General features: G+C 42.2%; 1 protein-coding gene across 1 annotated transcript in view; it reads right to left on the reverse strand.

The window, feature by feature from the left end:
* The window catches only part of Rnf2 (ring finger protein 2), a 38,301-nt gene extending 19,842 nt beyond the window's left edge, over nucleotides 1-18,459 (reverse strand). Inside the window, exon 1 of the mRNA XM_004658709.2 lies at nucleotides 18,206-18,459. The gene's annotated coding sequence lies outside the window, so the exon portion shown is untranslated. The remainder of the gene's footprint in view (nucleotides 1-18,205) is intronic.
* Nucleotides 18,460-20,363: the final 1,904 nt, after the last annotated feature.

The following is a 20,363-nucleotide window of genomic DNA, read 5'->3' on the forward strand; positions in this document are numbered from 1 at the left end:
AGCCACTCTTCAGCAAATGGTGTTTTGAAAACTGGATAAATATCTGCAGAAGGATGAAAATAGATTCTTCTCTCTCGCCATGCACAAGAATTAAGTCCAAATGGATTAAAGACCTTAACATCAGACCGGAAACTTTGAAACTGCTAGAGGAAAAAGTAGGGGAAACCCTTCAACATATTGGTCTTGGCAGAGACTTTCTGAATACAACCCCAATTGCTCAGGCAATAAAACCACAGATTAACCACTGGGACCTAATGAAATTACAAAGATTTTGCACTGCAAAGGACACAGTGAAAAAAGCAAAGAGGCAACCTACAGAATGGGAAAAAATCTTCGCCAGCTATATATCTGATAGAGGATTAATATCTAGGATATACAAAGAACTCAAAAAGTTAAATAATAAGGAATCAAACAAGCCAATCAAAAAATGGGCTATGGAGCTAAATAGAGAGTTCTCAAAGGAAGAAATACGAATGGCATATAAGCATCTTAAAAAATGTTCTACGTCACTAGTCATCAGGGAAATGCAAATTAAAACTACTTTGAGATTCCATCTCACTCCTGTCAGATTGGCCACCATCATGAAAACAAATGATCATAAATGTTGGCAGGGATGTGGAAAAAAAGGAACCCTTCTGCACTGCTGGTGGGAATGCAATCTGGTCCAGCCATTGTGGAAAACAGTGTGGAGGTTCCTAAAGCAGCTAGAGATTGATCTACCATATGACCCAGCTATAGCGCTCCTAGGCATATATCCAAAGGACTCATCTCATTTCCTTAGAAGTACATGCTCAACCATGTTTATTGCTGCTCAATTTATAATAGCTGGGAAATGGAACCAGCCTAGATGTCCCTCAACAGATGAGTGGATAATGAAGATGTGGCACATTTATACAATGGAGTTCTACTCAGCGGTAAAGAAAAATGAAGTTATGAAATTTGCAGAAAAATGGATGGACCTGGAAAGTATTATACTAAGTCAGGTAACCCAGGCCCAGAAAGCCAAGCGCCACATGTTCTCTCTCATATGTGGATCCTAGCTACAGATGACTGGGCTTCTGCGTGAGAATGAAAATACTTAGTAGCAGAGGCCAGTAAGTTGAAAAGGAGACATCAAGGGTGGAGAAAGGAAGGGAAGAGGATACTTAATAGGTTGATATTGTATATATGTAATTACAATGATTGTAATGGGGAGGTAATATGATGGAGAATGGAATTTCAAACGGGAATGTGTGGGGGTGGGGAGGGAGGGAATTACCATGGGATATATTTTATAATCATGGAAAATGTTAATAAAAATTTTAAAAAAATGACAGAATGAATGATACCTAAATATCTGCATGTCTATTTAAAAAAATAATATAATGGGAAAAAAACCCACTCTAGACTTGTTCATTAAATTCTCAGTTGTTGGATGAGTGATAACAAAAAAGCAGCTCCCCTTGTGGCAAACAAAGAGCAAAAAGAGCAAAACATACCCTTTTCAAAGGCATATCCCCAGTGAGCCACTTTCTCCAACTAAGCCTCAACTACTTTGCATATACACCCCAGTTATCTCAGCACATTATGCATCCATCAATAGACTGATTCACTGATTATGTCAGACCTCATGATCCAGACCCTTCACACTTGAACACTGCATTACAAACCAAACATTCAATAAATGAACCCTAACATATCCAAACCACAACAGGATTCTGTGAAGAGTATATGGTAGCTATTGTTTCTGCTGTGATAAACATAGGCTGGCCAATTCTATCAAACCACATCCCCAACTCAGGACAAAGGGGAGATTATTCCAAAAAGTGATTAACAACTTAATAAGGTTATTTTTATGCAGCTATAGTACTACAGTTAAGATACAACAACCAGATTTTACTTTTTCATTTTACAGTAAGATGGTACGCATTTCATCTGAGGTACAATAATACCTTGCTGAACATATTCCACTTGTAAACTTTTTTAAAAATTAGCAAGCAAAGTGAAAAAGAATGAATAGGTACTCCAAGGCTTCTTCCCACTGCAATGGACTCCATATGCATGCACCACTTTGTGCATCTGGCCTATGTGGATACTGGGGAATAGAACCAGGGCTTCTCAGGCTTGGCAAGCAAGTGCTTTAACCACTGAGCCATCTCTTCAGCCCCAATTGTCACCTTTAAATGGCATTTTTAATTGTATTCAGCTAGAGTAGGCTTTTTTTTTTTTTGGGTGGGGGGTTGAGGTAGGGTCTCACTCTGGTCCATGCTGACCTGGAATTAACTCTGTAGTCTCAGGGTGGCCTTGAACTCATGGTGATCCTCCTACCTCTGCCTTTCGAGTGCTGGGATTAAAGGCATGCGCCACCATGCCCAGCTTAGAGTAGGCTTAATAGGGCCCCAATTCCCAAAACTGTTTAATAAAATAATAAATTAGGGATGAAGATCTGAGTTCAGATCCCCAACACTCACATAAAAGAGGAATGTGCTTTGGTAATCCCCATATTGGGGAAGTAGAAACAGGATGATCCCTGGGGCTTGCTAGGTAGCTAATCTAGCCAAATTGGTGAGCTCCAGGTTCAGCAAGAGACTGTCTCTAAAAACAAGGTGGAGAGCAATTGAGATAAATATCCAATGTCAATCTCTGGCCTGGAGACATGCATGTTCAACCACACACAAGTGCACCAACTCAGAGACATACAGGCACACATGCAAGAACAGAACATGCACACGTAATAAATGATTGAAAATTAAAAACTAAAAATTTTATAATGAAAAATTTATTCCTTCCCAGCATATAGGAGGCAGAGGTAGGATAATCACTGTGAGCTCAAGGCTATCCTGAGACTACATAGTGAATTCCAGCCTGGGCTAAAGTGAGACCCTATGAGGAAAAAGAAGGGGGGAAGCAGGAAGGAATGGTGGTGCTCAACTTTCTCCTTTCAGTCTAGGGACTCCCGCCCATGGAATGGTGTCACTCACAATCAGATAAATCTTCCCACCTGTTAAATTGACAAAATTATCCTTCATAACAAGTAAACCCCAATTATCAGAAGAAATACAATGGCAAAATGGGAAAAAGTTAAGAAAATATGAACTTCAGTTTCTTTGCCCAATGAAGACTTCTGTCATAAGAAATGTGCCTATGGGTGGTAGTGGTGGTGGGACCCAGTTTTCAAATTTAGTTGTATATTAAGAATAATCTGGGGGGGGGGGGGTTGGAAGAAATGGCTCATTGGTTAAAGGTGCTTTCCTACAAAGCTTAATAACCTAGATTTGATTCCCCAGCACCCACATAAAACCAGATGCACCAAGTGGAGCACGTGTTTGGAATTCATGTGCAATGGCAGGAGGCCTTGGCAAGTCCCATAGTTACTCTCTCCTCTCTCTCAAATGATAATAAAAACAACAGAATCATCTAAGGTGTAATTTGTACTAGTCAAATAGTTAATGAATGAAACTGGTTCTTTTATAGTGTATCTTTATCTAAAAGATTAACCTGACAAAACTAGAGACCAATTTTCCTAACTGCAGAAGCTTCTATGCCTTTCAAAAAGGTTCTTTGGGGCCAGGTTAGCCTGGGCTAGAGCAAAACCCTACCTTGAAAAGCCACAAAAGGGGGTGAGGGGTTTTTTATAAACTGCATAGTAAGCACTTATTTTACAGACCTGTATTTTCTTCTTCGAGGTAGTTTTGAAGGATAGGAGAAAGCTAGCTTCTGTTAGCAATTTCAGGTAGAGACTGAGGCCCAAAGAGAACCAGGAGATGATATCCCACGTGCCATCTAGCCCTGACATAAGACTGACCACCCCCTGCTGCCCACAGTCTATCATGCTACCTAGACAGATGGTCCAGGTGGACTGGCTCTGGCACCCACCCTCCAAACCTACCAACCAACTAGGTCTTCCTCTGGCCTATAAAGGCTCCCATCTTCCTGTTGCTAACTCCACCCTACTCAGCCTAGCTCCTCTCAGCTCAGCTATTTTTTTTTTTTTTTTTTTACTGACTCTGCTGCTCAGTTCTGCCTCTTTGCTGGGACCACAGGGAAACACTAAGTCTAGCTTCCCCCTCACCCAACAGGCTGGTTTGGGGGGCGGCATAATATTGTTTCTTGGTTTGAACGGTTTTTCTACTTGCCTCTGCTTTATAGTTTGGGATAGATTCTCACTTTAATCACATACATGATTTTCCTCTGGTCTCTGATCTCCATGTGGATGCTTTTTCTAACTATAGGTGTGCTACCTGTATAGTTTCTGCTTTCTTCAGTACTCATTTCTCCTCTGAATTTCTTGGTATTTTGATATCTTGATATTTTCCCTAAAAGCCTCAGTTTAATTCCCCTCCTCATGCTTGCAGCTTTATTCCAGTTTTTTCACAAAAATGCATGTTTTAGAGACTTAAGAAACTTTCCAAAACCTTCCTCCAAAGAAAAAAGGTGACTCAGAATTTACTCACTTTTCAATGTTTTGCTGACATTAACTCTGACAGTTACCAAACCTTGACTAGACAAATTCTTACAAGTATGACTGGCTGACCTGGAACTCATTCTGTAGTACCAGGCTTGCCTTGAACTCAATGATCCTACCTCTGCCTCCTGAATGCTAGGATTAAAGGTATGTGCCACCACACCCAGCCAGATGCACGTTTTTTTACTCTGACAAATAAAGCTACATCACTAGCTTCTAATTTACATTTCTACCAGAGATAGGAGCATTATTTAAGTCTGCCCTATGTAAAAACTGCAAATAGCAAGACGTGATGCCTTATTCCTATAATCCTGGCAATCAGAAAGATGAGGTAGAAGATGGCTGAGAGCTGGGAAGTATGCCAGTATATATAATGAGTCCCACATCATGTCTGGGCTAGAGTAAAAACCTGTCTCCAAAGGGGTCAAAAGGTAGAAATACTTCAGCCTCAATCATTAGTGGTGTTACTGGTATTAATTCTTTAGGCAAGCAAGCAAGCAATGTGTTTTATCATGTGTCACCGAGCTTTGTTTTCATCTGTCCTATTAGCTTTCTTAAAAATTAATTTGTAAACCAGGTGTGGTGGCACACCTTTAATACCAGCACTTGGGAGGCAGAGGTAGGAGGATCACCATGAGTTTAAGGCCACCCTGAGATTCCATAGTGAATTCCAGGTCAGCCTGGGCTACAGTGAGACCCTACCTGGGGGGGGGGGGGGTAATGTTAATTTTTAGCTGTCTGTAGTCTGTATTTCCAACACTCAGAATGCAGAAGCAAGAAGACCCTGTGTTAGAAGCCAGCCTTATCTATATTCATAGCAAGTTCCAGGACAGCCTGGGATACATAACAAGATCATGTCCCATCAAAGAAAAAAATTTAACAGTTCATCCATAATGTAAGATTTTCTTGTATGGAAAATGACCTTTGCCTGTTATGTTAAATATTTTTCCTGCTTGTTGTTTTGACTTAGAACATGAATTTCATTTTATATGCATTTTAGTGTATTATTCTTTCCTTCTGTGGTTTTTTATTTTTGGAAATAGACACATTATAAACTGAAATATCCACCTATACTTTTTCATATTTTGTTTCATCTTTTACACTTAAGATGTAGAGATCTATTCTTCAAATCTATGTAACTGGAAGGTGTCCCAGCATCAATTATTATTTGCTTTCCTTCTCCACCGGTAGAATTAACAAATTACCTCATGTCAAAATTAAGAAGAGAAGCCAAGCGTAGTGGCACAAACCTTTAATCCCAGCACTTAGAGGAGACCAAGGTAGGAGGATCACCGTGAGTTCAAGACCAGTATGAGACTACATAGTGAATTCCAGGTCAGACTGGACTAAAGCAAGACCCTGCCTTGAAAAACCAAAAAGAGAAAAACATAACATGTGATTATATGCCTATTTTTGCATATATAATATGCACGTACATGTATAAACTCTGTAGAGTGTAAGTTTAACACATTATACCTTCCAACACTGTTAACAATTAGTGCCTAATTAACATATACAAAGTATATAAATTCCTTGATAACATCATGAAATATGAAAGCACACTGACCCCAGGATTCCTTTTGCAAAAAAACTCCCACCTAATAGGGCCTGAAGGCACAGGCCTGTCTGTGATCCCAGCTGAATTCAAGGCCAGCCTAGGCAACATAACATTGTGTCTCAAAATAAAAGCTAAAAAAAAAAACAAAAAAAAACATAGTAAGTAAATAGCTCTGAGGTAGTACACTTGCAGAACATTCATGAGGCCCATCCAGCCCTAAGTTCAACCTCGAATTGTCCCATTCTGCCCCCCCAAGCAACAAGTCATCATTAAGTTCTCCCTAAGTTTCTCCCTTTAGTTTTGTAACATATTTGTGGCCACAAGGTGGAGACAATTTGATAGGAATATTGGTTACTGATACAGCAATAACCACAAATTTTTCACCAATCTACTCCAATGATAAAAAAAAAATCTACTTTAAATCCTAGGACAAACCAAGACTAATCACACCTTAGGTTTCTCACTTACAACTTTATGGCTTTATATTAAGTAGCCTCAGAAACACTTTTTTTTTCTTGGTTTTTCAAGGTAGGGTCTCACTCTAGCTAAGGCTGACCTGGAATTCACTATGTAGTCTCAGGGTGGCCTTGAACTCATAGCAATCTCCTACCTCTGCATGCGCCACCACGCCTGGCAGGTTTGGTTTTTTGAGGTAGTGTCTCACTCTGGTCCAGGCTGACCTGGAATTAACTCTGTAGTCTCAGGCTGGCCTTGAACTCACGGCAATCCTCCTACCTCTGCCTCCCGAGTGCTGGGATTAAAGGCGTGCGCCACCACGCCCGGCCAGGTTTGGTTTTTTGCTAGTGGTACTGGTGACTCAACACAGGTACAAGTATCTACCAACAAATCACATCAGTAGCACAAGCTTTTATATCTATTTGCCCCCACCGTAAGTAGCCCAGGCTGGCCTTCAACTTGCGATCCTCTAGTCTTAGCCTTTGAAGTGCAGAGATTACAGGCTTATGCCACACCAAACTCACAGAGGTTTTATAATCCTGAGTTTTCCAGGCAGTAAATGTTAAAAAAGAAAGTGCCATAATAAAAACTTAAGTTTCTAAGGTAGCAAAATCCACACATAAACAAAATGGAAGTCAGGCATGGTGGCATAACCTGCAATCAGATACTTGGGAAGCTGAGACAGGAGGATCACAAGTTCAAGGCTACCCTGGGCAACTTGGTAAGACTCTTGTTTCAAAATGTAAAATAAAAAAAGGTAGAATGGGTTGGAGAGATGGCTTAGCAGGTAAGGTACTTGCCTGTAAAGCCTAATGACCCAGGTTTGATTTGCCAGTACCCACGTAAATCTAGATGCACAAGGTGGTGCATGTAAGTCTGGAGTTCATAGAGGCCCTGGCACACCCACTCTCTTATCTGCCTCTTCTTTCTCTCTCTCTAATAAATAACTAAATAAAGCTAGGATACAGAGCAGTGATAGAACAACTGCCTAGTATGTTTAAGACCCTGGATTCAATTCCTAGTACCAAAAAAAAAAAAAAACCCCAAAAAAAAAAAAAAAAAACTGGTTCTACATTCCTGAACAATACCAGGAAACAAAAGCTTGCATTAATTCAACATAATACATAGTTTTCAAGTTCTGAGGATGGGGGGTTGGGATGACCTGAAACTGAAGACATTCCTTTCATGACCTCTCTAGTGACTGAGAGTACAGGAGTATACCACCACCTGCCACCACTTCCTAACAAAAGTCCTACAACTCCATGATTCTGAACTTTTCTGGGTCTGTAACAACACCCCTTAAGAACCTGATGGAAGCGAGAAATGCATCTCTTAGGAGAAACAAAAGCACATGCAACAAGCTTCTCAGAGTATTCATGGACCCAGAGATCTTTGAAGGCCCAAAACACCTGTTCCACACTACCTAAAAGAATTTCCAAGCCTAAATGAGGAAGTAAATTATCTTCCCTGAGGCCTTCTCAATTTTCTTCAGCTATCCTAACAAGCTTCTGTCATCAAGGCAGTTATGGCTTACATCTCACTGCCACAGTTACACTACGGTATATCTATCTGTAATGTATGCAAACCATTTATAACATTACTATACAAGCCAGGTGTGGTGACTTACCCATTTAATCCCAGCACTTGAAAGGCTAAAGTAGTAAGTAGGATGGCTGAAAATTCAAGATTGGCCTGAGCTATAAGGTGAGTTTCAGGTCAGCCTGAGCTAAAAAAAAAAAAAGGAAATAGGTTATTGGGCTGGTTATGGAATAGAACTGTGAAGGACCTTTTAGAGTTCACACATAAATTTAGGTGCATACATAAAATTTGTAGTTTTTTTTATGCACAACCAGCTCAATAGCCAAGTGTGGTGGCACACACCTTAAATCCCAGCACTCAGGAGGCAGGTAGGAGAGGAGGACTGCCATGAGTTCAAGGCCAACTTGAGACTACATGGTGAGTTCCAGGTCAGCCTGGATTAGAGTGAGACTCTAACTCACCCACCCACCCGCCCCCCCCCCCCCGCCAAAAAAAGGCCAAAATGTGTCTGGAGTTCATTTGCAGAGGCTAGAGGCCCTGGCACACCCATGCATCCATTCATTCAGTGTTCTGTGTATAGTATGTTTGTCTGTCTGTCTGTCTCTCTCTGACACACACACATCTGCTGGGTGTGGTGGTGCACGTCTGTATTTAATCCCAGCACTCAGGAAGAAGTAGGAGAATCACCATGAGTTTAAGGCCAGCCTGAGACTACATACTGTAGTCAGCCTGGGCTACAGGGAGACTGTACCTTGGGGGAAAAAAGAAATTCTCAAAGTTTCTTCCATTCTTAGCTCTTCAAGTACTTTTTTTTTTTCCAAGATAGGATTTCACTCTAGCCCAATGTGACCTGGAAGTCACCATGTAGTCTCAGGGTGGCCTCAAACTCACAGCAATCCTCCTACCTCTCTACCTCTAGAGTGCTGGAATTAAAGACGTGCAACACCATGCCCAGTCTCTTCAAGAACTTTTTAAACGGATAAGCAACAAATCAAACACACAGAATAATATTTTTAAAACTACATTTATGACACGAGTAACGAAAAATAGAAAAATATTTTTTGTCCCCTACATGGAACATTATTATCTTAACTCTCCTAAATCAAATTAATTCAACAGATTATCCAAAAGGTTTCAGAACAAATTAAACTAACATTATCTATAGTATACATAAGTAAAATATACTAGGTCTCCCAAAGTGTTGGAAATGAGCATGTACTCAGTGGCAGTGTCTCTTAGCCAGCACAAGATACTTAATTCAGTCCCCCAACATCAAAACAAAAAATAGCATAGGCAGGGGCAGGGGAGAAATTTCAAGACAACCACGCAAGTTGGCTAACCCAAACTGACAAATGGAGCTTATATATTAATGAAACCGTAGCAAATATAATATCAATAGAAAAACTCAATCTTACTATTTAGACAGTACTAAACTACCAATATTTGTGAGCCTTCAATATTTATTTCTTTTACTTTACAATCAATCACATGAGGAAATGTTTCTAGAGGATAGAACCTCAGTGCTATGAAAGCATTTATCAACTAGCTAAGAGCTGTTTTCTTCAATATGCAAAGTAAAACTTTGAAGGGTAAAAGGAAATAGTTTATTCAAACCAAATGGAATTTTCAAACTTGCTACATAAAATTATTAAAACAGATTTTTCGGAAACTGACATAACTCTCATAAAATAAAACTACAATAGTGATTTCCATCGTGAATAGGAATAGTCTCAAGCACCTGTCATTTCAACAATCTGTAAAGTGGTAGGATTTTGTTCCTGCACATATAATGTAAGTTTAGGGTACTATTCTATTATCTCAGAGTATAAACAAGAAATGGACTATTGTTTCTAGATATAAACAGGTAAGGAGTATTATCTCAGTATATAAGTAAGGTATATGGATAAGCAAGAGATATAACTCAAAGGGAAAGGAACCAATGAGGCATACCAAACTTTTCTTTAAAAAGCCGTGGGCTGAAGAGAGGTCTCAGCAGTTAAGGCACTTGGCTACAGAGCCTAAAACCCAGAATTCAATTCCCCAATGCCCATGTAAAGCCAGATGCATAAAGTGCATGCATCCAGAGTTCACTGGCAGCAGCTAGAGGCCCTGATGTGCCCATTCTTGTTCTCTCTCTCCTTGCAAATAAAGTAAAATAAAATAAAAGAGCCATAGGATATTCATAGCTCCTCTCACACCCCAGTTCCACACCAACAACTTTCTATTAAATATGAAAAATATGAAGTACAAATAAACAAACGGTGCTGGAGACGTAACTCAGTTAGTAGAGTGCTTGCATAGCACACACAGGGCTATGGGTTCAATTTCTAGCACCACAAAAAGTGAGCATGGCGGCACACAGGTCTATAAACTGAGCACTTGGAACGGGGAGGCAGGAGGATCAGATCTTCAACCTTGGCTACATATTGAATTCAGGGCCAGACTGGGATATATAAGACATTGTCTCAAAAATAGATGAACAAATAAGTTAGTCACAAAACTGTCATCAAGAAGGCAAGCTACGAATAAACAGATTTCTCTTTTCTTCACATTCACTCCTTGTATTTACAGTATGCTTTGCTGTTTTCAAAAAGCCCTTTGCCTAGTACATTACCTTTTAATGTCTTAACAGATGAAGAAAAATAAATGTCTTCACAAACAGTTGAACTCATGTAGAAACCTCTTCCCCTCCCTCTTTCTCACACACAGTACTGGGGGTTGGTCCTAGTCAATCAAGTCTACGCTAAACTAGCACTACCCCTTGAGCTATATTCCTAGGCCTAGAAATCATGTCTCTTACCCTCAGTTCTGAAATTCCTTCTAATATACATGCTACTGCCTTCTATAATATATATAGAAGGCCTTCTAAAAAACATTTGGCTGGATTCCAGCACAGCCATCCCAGACTGAATTAAACTCTATATAGCAAACAGTGTAAATAGTGAGAGCTTAATGCAATTACTGGCACAGAGGCATACATCCTTTTAAAAGTAAATAATTAGTTTTAAATTAAATCAATATGGCATGTGCTGGAGGGAAGCAGAACACTTCTCAAACGAAGTTGAAACAAAGTACTGTAGGGTTTACACATTTCTCAGTAGCTAACAGAGATAACAGTAATCAATATAAAAATGGAGAAAAGGAGACAGTGGACAATTAAAACGTTAAAATAAAAATGAATTGAGAAATGTCTCCTTTTCCTCAGAAATTAATAAATACCCCAATGGAAAATTTTATCTTATATGTTCTACCTATATCCTCCTACCTCAGAAAACTGAGATTTTAGAACATTAGTTATTAAACCGGTAAGATTACTGGCTTCAAAATCCAGATTAGAGCCAGGTGTGGTGGCGTTTGCCTTCAATCCCAGCACTCGGGAGGCAGAGATAAGAGGATTGCTATCAGTTCGTAGCTATCCTGAGAACAGAGTGAATTCCAGGTCAGTCTGTGCCAGAGTGAGATCCTTCCTCAAAAAAAAAGAATTCAGATTAGAAATTCAAAGCCCCTTTTTAGATCACTTACTGGCACTATACAGTTTCAATTAACTAATGTGAATTCTCACATCCATCAAGCCACTTTTTGAATGACCTTGAAAGTAGGAAACAATGTCTGCAATACTTTACCCCATTATCCACGGCAAAAACAAAATTTTCAAACATCTGTGTATGCACAGTATTTGTGTAAGCTAAATATACAGAGAAAATTGTTTCTATCATTTATGAATAAAACACAGAAAAATGACTATGATTATGCGATAAAGATAGCGCAGAACAACTACTTTCATAGGAGTTGGGAATGAACACAAAGAATGAGTTGGATTGAATCAGGATATAATTAATACTAGTCATTAAGTTTAGCTACGAAGAGAAGCAACTAGTTGGTTGCTATGTCCTTTGGGTCAAAACATCACTCATCTATTGTATTTAACACACTGTACTTGTATTTGTCATGCCTACTTAGACTACAGTCCTTAAGAATAAGCCTTTAATGAATTTCTCTAAATCTAATTTCTAGCAAGTTTCAGGCACACTGAAAATAATGCATGTTTTTTAAAGAAAAGGGAAGGACATGGTTTTCTATGTAAATTACTGTATTTTATCAATGTACTATTTGTGTAGATCATTTTACTCATTGTCTCAATTCTAAAACCACCTTTTTACAAACGATGGTCTATGATAATGGAGCTGAGAATATGCATCCCTATTTCATAGCTCCTTTGCCAGCTGGGACTCTGTAGGTTTTGCCAACAGATAGTAACTGGAGACTGGAAAACAGGCTTCCTTTCAATTCCTCTTAGAAAATGCTATTCCTGGACCAGGAAGCAACAAGTGGTTCTGGCCTCTTTTGGTACTTTAGAACCAACTATCACATGGCAATTCATCTCAAAAATCCAATGCCAGGTGCAGAGATGGCTTAGCAGTTAAGGCGCTTGCCTGTAAAGCCTAAGGACTCATGTTCTACTCTCCAGGTTCCACATAAGCCAGATGTACAGTGGCACAAATGTGCAAGGTTGCACATGCGCACAAGGGGGCACTTGCATCTGGAGTTTGATTGCAGTGGCTAAAGGCCCTGGTGCGCCAATTCTTTCTCTCTCAAAAACAAAAAGTCCAGTCTGTTGGAAGAAAAAAAAGAAAGGAGGGGGGAGAAAGAAAAAGAAGAGCTAATGCCAGGTTCACAGAACTTCTCTGATGTCTGATGACTATTGTACTATTCCCTTTTTGCTTTGACATCCATCTAGCCAACTCCCTAATATTAAATTTTTTGACATTCTTACTGAAGTTTCTGTTTTCTATACTAGACCTTAATAAACTGCTAAACAGTGGTTCAAGTGCTCTCTTCTGAGAGTTACTTCAATAAAGAAAAAACAAAATGTGGGGCTATTTTATAGAAAAAATCCATTTTATAAAGGTTAGCTTGAAGTTCCCAAGCTTTACTTCTGCTAAGTTAAAGCAATAAGGTCCATGACTACCCAACTCTGTAAAGAAAGTGAGAGATAATTTAGATATGAATTAGTGCAGGCCAGTCCAAACACACCTACTCACCTCCTTTTACTGAAGCACATAGCCTAAAGACAATACAACATGGGTTTTTTTGTTTTGTTTTGGTTTTTGGTTTTTTTTTTTTTTTTTTTTGCTGCTGTTCAGCATGGCCCCTACTTCATCTAGTGTTCAAGGAAACAATCAGTTCCAACACCTAAAGCTGACTTGAACTTACTGTATGTGGTTTTGCCTACCTAGGCCCTTTTCATGTTATTTTTTTTCCCAATGCAATGGACTGAACCCAGAGCCTTGCACATGCTGAACACAATCTTACCCAAGCTACTACACTCCCAGCCTAGCATAATTTTTCACTACATAGACTTCTACTTTATTTATTTTTAAAATTTATTTATCTATTATTTGCTTTGTTTTTCGAGATAGGGTCTCACTTTAGCCGAGGCTGACCTGGAATTTACTCTGTAATCTCAGGGTGGCCTCCCGAGTGAGTGCTGGGATGAAAGGTGTTCGTCCCCATGCCATGCCCGGCTACACTTCTGCTTTATACACTGACGTTCAACTCTAACTTTTCATTATATGCAACTCCACTCTACATCATAAAGGAAAGCCCATAAGCAATTTTATCTGCTGAAACTAAATGACCAAAATATCCAGATGCTTTTGAACCTGCTTGTCACTTTACATCAAAAAATTTAATCTGAGGTTAATTTTTCAAATAACTTTTTCAATATTATTCTTTGTTGTTTTTTTGGGGGTTGGAGTTGGTAGGATCTCACTCTATCTAGCTCAGGCTGACCTGGGATTCACTGTGTAGTCTCAAGGTGGCCTTGAACTCCCAAGTGCTAGGATTAAAGGTGTGTGCCACCATGCCCAGCTGTCAATATTATTCTTAATACAGATAAACTAGTATTTATAAATTATAACAAATGACAGAATGTAGAAGTAAATATGTTGCTAATTCATTCTAAAAATGAAAGAAAGCAACAACTGAGGAATTTCCCAGAATTTCTGGTAACATACACAGCTCAACATCCAATGGAAATACTACTAGTAGGTCCCAGACACACTAGTCCACCTCAGCTATCCAACTCCCACACAGCAAAAAGGGAAACACAACCACTACTACTGGTTTTTCTCCATACAATATGAAACTACCATTGGTTAGCCACCAAGTTCTCTCAGAACCTTCAGCCTGGGACTCATCACCTTGCTCCTGTCTATGAACAAATAAAGCTAGTTTCTACTTAAATACCAATAGTCTCTTTACAAAGCCAGACTACCTATGTAAAGATCAATCAAGCTGTACTCTCCCAACAGGAAATAGCAAATGATCTTGTAGACATATTAAGCGGAATGAGGGAACAGGATAATCTAGAGATTGTAGACTTTAGAAATGAACTGAGTGTTAAGGTACCTTTGTATCCCAAACCTTATCTTATTCAATTAAATACAAATTAATTGATAAGCAGTTACTAAAATTTCAGACAAACTGGGCTGGAGATGGCTTAGTAGTTAAGGGGCTTGTCTGAAAAGCTAAAGTACCTAGCTTTGGTTCCCCATGACCCACATAAGCCAGATGCATAAGATAGCAAATGCGTCTGGAGTTTGTTGACAGTGGCTGAAGGCCTTGGTGTGCCCTTTCTCTCTATATGCCTCTTCCTCTAGCTAGCGCGCGCGCTCTCTCTCTCCACCCCTCTCCCCAATATATAAATAATTTCAGACAAATGAAGTCCAGAAAGCAAGCAGTAACTGGTGTCTAATGACAATGTTTATCTTTCAGGATAAACACTACTACTTAAAAACAGGGCTGAAGAGATGGCTTAGCAGTTAAGGTACTTGCCAGGGAAGCCTAAGGACCTAGGTTTAATTCCCCAAAACCCACATAAGCCAGAAATACATGGCGGCACATGCGTCTGGAGTTCATTTGCAGTGGCTAGAGGTCCTGGTGAACCGCCCCCCCCCCCCAGTAAATAAATAAAATATTTGTTAAAAATCAATTGCAGCCGGGCATGGTGGCGCACGCCTTTAATCCCAGCACTCGGGAGGCAGAGGTAGGAGGACTGCTGTGAGTTCAAGGCCACCCTGAGACTCCATAGTGAATTCCAGATCAGCCTGGGCTATGGTAAGAACCTACCTTGAAACACACACACACACACACAAAAAAAAAATCAATTGCAGATGTGTGTATATTAGGAATAGATATACATTATCTCAACTATTTTTTCCTTTTCAAAACTTCCAACTAGGACTAGGCATGTAACTCAGTGGCAGTGCACTTATCAACCATGCAAGGAAAGAGTATTGAAAGAGTGGGAGGCCAGCCTGGCCTAGAGGGACAGCCTGCTTCTGAAGATATTCAAAGCAGTATGGCTATACATTAGTCTACTTTAAGAAAAGGAAAAGTAGGGGTGGAGAGATGGCTTAGCGGTTAAGTGCTTGCCTGAGAAGCCTCAATAACCCAGGCTCCATTCCCCAGGACCCAGGTAAGCCAGATGCACAAGATGGCTGGCACACACATCTGGAGTTAAGTTTGCAGTGACTGGAGGCCCTGGCACATCCATTCTCTCTCTCTCTCTGCCTCTTTCTCTGTCTGCCCCTCTCAAATAAATAAAATAAACAAAAACAATTAAATCAAAGGAAAAGGAAAAAACCTGCAAACTGTGATACATTTTTTCCTTTCTCCAGTATTCAACCAAGAGTCATTTCAAAATTATGAAGGACTTTAAGTTACAGTAGAAACAATGCCATAACATTAATAAAGTACATTTTAATGTGAACTCATTTCTCTTGATAGATGAAGTTATGCTTCTTTACTACTGTATAGAAATTAAACTCACTGAAACATCTGGTAATATATTATTCCTAAGGCATATGTAACCTTTATTCCAAAAAAACTGCATAATATAAACAAAAATCGTGAGTAAATCAGGTTAAAGAAACTTAACATCATAGATTGGCAGTCAGTAACAGACAAACGAAATTCTAAACGTTTGCTGGCCTGATCTGTATTTCTATCCACTCAAACATGGGAGCTGTCTTGAATGCTACACATTGAAGAAAAAAGGTAAAAAATTTCCAGTATTTTGGATTGTCTACATTGTTATTTATTCTAATTTGAAGTTCTCAGTTCAGCAAATTTGAGGACCATTAGTTTATTTTTCAAATACTCAAAACTAGCCTGGCTGAGGCAATCTTCCTCCATAAGTTCTTTTACTTAATTTTTTTTTTTTTTTTTTTTGAGACAGGGTCTCTTGTAGCTCATGCTGGCCTAGAACTCAATGTGTAGCATGGATGACTTTGAACTCCTGATCCTCCTGCCTCCAGCTCCCAAGGGCTGAGAAAATAGCTCTGAGTCATGATGCTTGGCTTAAATTCTCTATTTTATTCATCTGTAACTAATTTCAAATGTAAATTCCAAATGGGTAATTGAGGAAATAACTAAAATCCCTGGAGCAAATGACCATATTTGCTGGGTATTCCCTAGAAAATGGGGTCTTATATTATTTACCAAAAAGTAGATTAAGTGGGCAATGAAGATCAAGATCTTAAGAGATACCCTCTGACGGTTGAAGAGATAGCTTAGTGGTTAAGGCATTTGCCTGCCAAGCCAAAGGACCCAGGTTCAATTCCCTAGGACCCACATAAACCAGCTGCACAAAGCGGTGCATGCTTCTGGAGTTCATGTACAGCAGCTGGAACCTGGAGTGCCCATTCTCATTTTTCTCTCCCTAGTAAATAAAAATATGTTTTTAAAAAGATACCTACTGATTGTGACAAGTAGGAATTTCAGAGGAAAAAACAAATCCAAGAGTCATATGGCTTCCATATAAGTTCTTTACAAGTCGAATGATTAAATTTCACTTTTAGAACCAAGATATAAGCAGGGCTGGAATCTCAGCACTCCATAGGGGCTAAGGCGGAGTGCTACCAAATATATGGTGAGTTACAAGCCAGCCTACTTGGGCTACAGAGGGAATCACTATCTCAAAAACAAACCAAAACTCTATGAATTATTACGCTATTTTAAACTATTAAAATATTCAACAATCACACATAATTCAAAAAATCTACCAATTGCACTAACTATTCAAGTTGATCATTTTAGAACTACCAAAAATATATAATACACAGTAATCGCAACTTGATTTTGTTTTTGAGGCAGGGTCTCGCTCTAGCCCAGACTGACCCTGCACTCAATAGCCAGACTGGCCTTGAACTCCCGCTGATCCCGATTCCCCGAACCTCAGTATTGGAATTAAAGTCATGAGCCACGATGCCCGCTTTGCTACTTTCAAATGCTTATTTTAAAACGGCGAAAGTGTGCATCAATTTTTTAATTTCCAAAAAAATTTAATGCGTATACAAGATTTTTCACACTCGCGAAAGAATTCTGTCACTTTTCACCCGATGCTACAACACACCAAAACTTCCGACAGACTCCTTAAAAAAAAAAATGTTCACAATACCCAGAGGAGCTTCAAGCAGATAAACCTGTAATTAGTCTCAGTGGGCACGTACGTGGAATGAAACCTCAAAGTTTGAAAGACCGATTTTTTTTTTCCCTAAGAGCATCGCAGCAGAGAGACAGGGAGGCAGCCGGGTAAGGATCCTGACCAGCAGGACGAGGGAAGCTCCGGGTCGGCACGGAGCACCCCGAGGTTTGGTTTGGGGTGTTTTGTTGTTGTTGTAGCGCCCGGACTACACGGCTGCAAAGGCGAACCCGACCGAGCCCCCCTCCCCCACGGCTGCAGGGGGCGAGCTCGCGGCTCCCGGGCCGGGGCCGGGGCCGGGGCCGGGGCGGCACTCCAGGAATGTGCGGCCGGAGGGCTGTCCCTCCGTCGGCCGGCCGAGGAGCTCCGAGTGTCGCGACCCCACCCCCAGAGCGCAGGCACGACCCGCATTCCTCCCGGTCGGTCCGGAGCCGGGCGGCAGAGAGGCTGGCGCCCGCTCCTCTTCCCCCCGCCCCCGGGAGGCCGGGGCCGCGGGCCGCGCCAGGAGGAATTCCCGAGCGGCTCGTCCAGACCCTCGGAGAAGCGCGAACAATGAGCCGCCGCGCCGGCCGCCATCCCCGCCGCCGCGGCCGGAGAAGCGAGCGGGCGGCCGGGCCGGGGGGCGCCATCGCCGCTCACACCCCCGCCGACACACACCCCTCCTCCGGGCGCCCCGGCCCGCCGCCGCCCCGGCCCTCCCCGCAGCCCCGCTCCCACTCACCGGCTCCTGACCCCTGAGCCCGGGCAACGGGGTGGCGGCTCCGCTCAGCGCGGCCCGAGCGAGACTCGGGGAGGGGAGGAGGATCCGCCGCCGCGGCCGCCGGCGCCGCCGCCGCCGCACAATATGGCGAGCCTCGGCTTCCGCAATGGAACTCGGGAAATACAACAGGGGACGCTCAATATTCATGAGAGACTTGACGGCGAGGGAAGCCGGGTCGCTCGGAGCTGCGGGGAGGGCGGGAAGAGAGAGGGCGAGAGGAGAGCGAGCCGGAGAGCGAGCGAGCGAGCGAGCGAGCAGGCGGAGGGGCGGGACGCGGACAGGCGCGGCGCGAGGAAGGCCGCCCGGCCGAGGGGAGGAGCCGCGCCTCGTGCCGGCCTCGAGCGCCCAGCCCCGCCCCTCCGAGGCCACGCCCCGCCCGCCGAGGCCACGCCCCCAGACCCCGTGGCCTCTCCTGGAGCCCCGCCCCCTCCGGGCGCCCCCCTGCGCCCGCGCGGCGCGTGGGGGCAACGCCTGGCGGTAGAGCTCAGCGTACCCTGTGCTGGAGCCCTGCCCCGCCGGCCTCGGCCCGCTCGCTGCTCCTCCCGGCCGCCTTAGACTCGACTCCCCCCGAGCGCTCTCCCCCGACTCGGGCCCCTCGCACCCACCCCACGCCCCCGGGAGCTCCTCGGGGCTTTCTGCGCTCGCGTCCCCGGCCTAACGCTTTCCATCCTCCCTGGGGAAACCTGCCGGGGTCTGACGATACCCCGGGGGAACGTGACCTTCAGCGCCGCCGGTGCGTTGGCGGTCCGTCCTTACGGCCGCCCCCTCCCCAACGGTGCCACCCTCTGAACTTAGGAGTGTCAGAAGCCATGGGGAAATGCAGGGAAGGACTGCCTAAAACAAAACCAGCTCGCGAGAGATGATTCAGTGTACTTGCTGCGCGGCCGGGCCGAGCTGAAGAAGTTAACGGACGTGAGAAAGTTCCCCGGTCTTCGAAATGCACCATTGTTCTTGTCCTCTGAAAGGGTGACAGTGCCAGATAAATGGGAGGGCCCCTTGCAGCATGAAAGCTCAGGCTTCGTGAGGAACTGGGCACGCTGGCTTTACGGCCTCTGTGCGACTAGAGTTCATAAATCTTCTGGACTTTATTTTCCTCATTTGTAAAATAAGGCGATCGTGTTGAATGATTCTAAGGTCCCTTCAATGCTCTGGAACGCTCTGAAACTTTGTAAGCCACTCCAAGTTAAAAAAAAAAAAACTTAAATATGAACTTGGAAGAGAATAAAAACGATTTCAGCCCGTATATTCATGGTGGGGTGCGGTTTCTTGAGCCAGGACTAGAGCTGGTCTCTGACAGACACCGTGGATAGGTGGAAAGAAAGTAGCGGCCAGGTATTAAAATATTAAAGAAGACAGATCATGTACAGCATCCATCAAAATAAACAAGAGCAAAGCTTTATTATTTTTCAGGTGGTTTGAAAGCTTTCACTTACTGTCAGTAGTTTTAAGTAAGCAATGACAATTCTCTGGCTTTAAAAATCCCTTCAAGGTTAACGTCTTCCTCAGGTGTGAGTAAAAATAATAATCATACATAAAAGTAATAATCATGCTCTGCTTCTCCTGGTCCTAGAGACCGTGCTGTGGCAGAGCCACTTCCTTTCATGACTTACGTAGAGTTCAATTACAGGAGGACAGAAGTGTTCGTGATTTAGAATCTTACTCTGGTTAAAATACTTTTGAAAATCGTGTGTGGTTAGATGAAGCAGTTCAGTGCATGTTGGGGAAACTGGAAAGTACAGGGACTTCATAGATGAAGTTTAATATGGTACTTAAAGAATCACGGTAGAATTAGTGTGTGTTGGGGGGGAACGTATGGGACCTATTTAAGCCAAATGTGATTTAAAAGCTTGCTGACTAGTTATGTGGTGACCCACCTTAATCATCCAAGAATTCAGGAGGCTGGGCTAGGAGGAGTCCCATGAATTCACAGCCAGCGTGGGCTACAGAGTGAGTTCCAATTCAGGCTGAACTATATATATAGTAAGATCCTGCCTCAGAAGTTTACTGAGGCTGTAGCTCAGGGGTAGAGAGTCGTTGCTTAGCATGCTTGAAGCCCTGGGTTCAATCACCAGCACTGAAAAAAAAAAAAAAAAAAAAAAAGCTATAAGCTAACTTCCTC

Source organism: Jaculus jaculus, chromosome 1 (assembly GCF_020740685.1).
Source record: "Jaculus jaculus isolate mJacJac1 chromosome 1, mJacJac1.mat.Y.cur, whole genome shotgun sequence".
In the NCBI taxonomy this organism is placed as follows: domain Eukaryota; kingdom Metazoa; phylum Chordata; class Mammalia; order Rodentia; family Dipodidae; genus Jaculus; species Jaculus jaculus.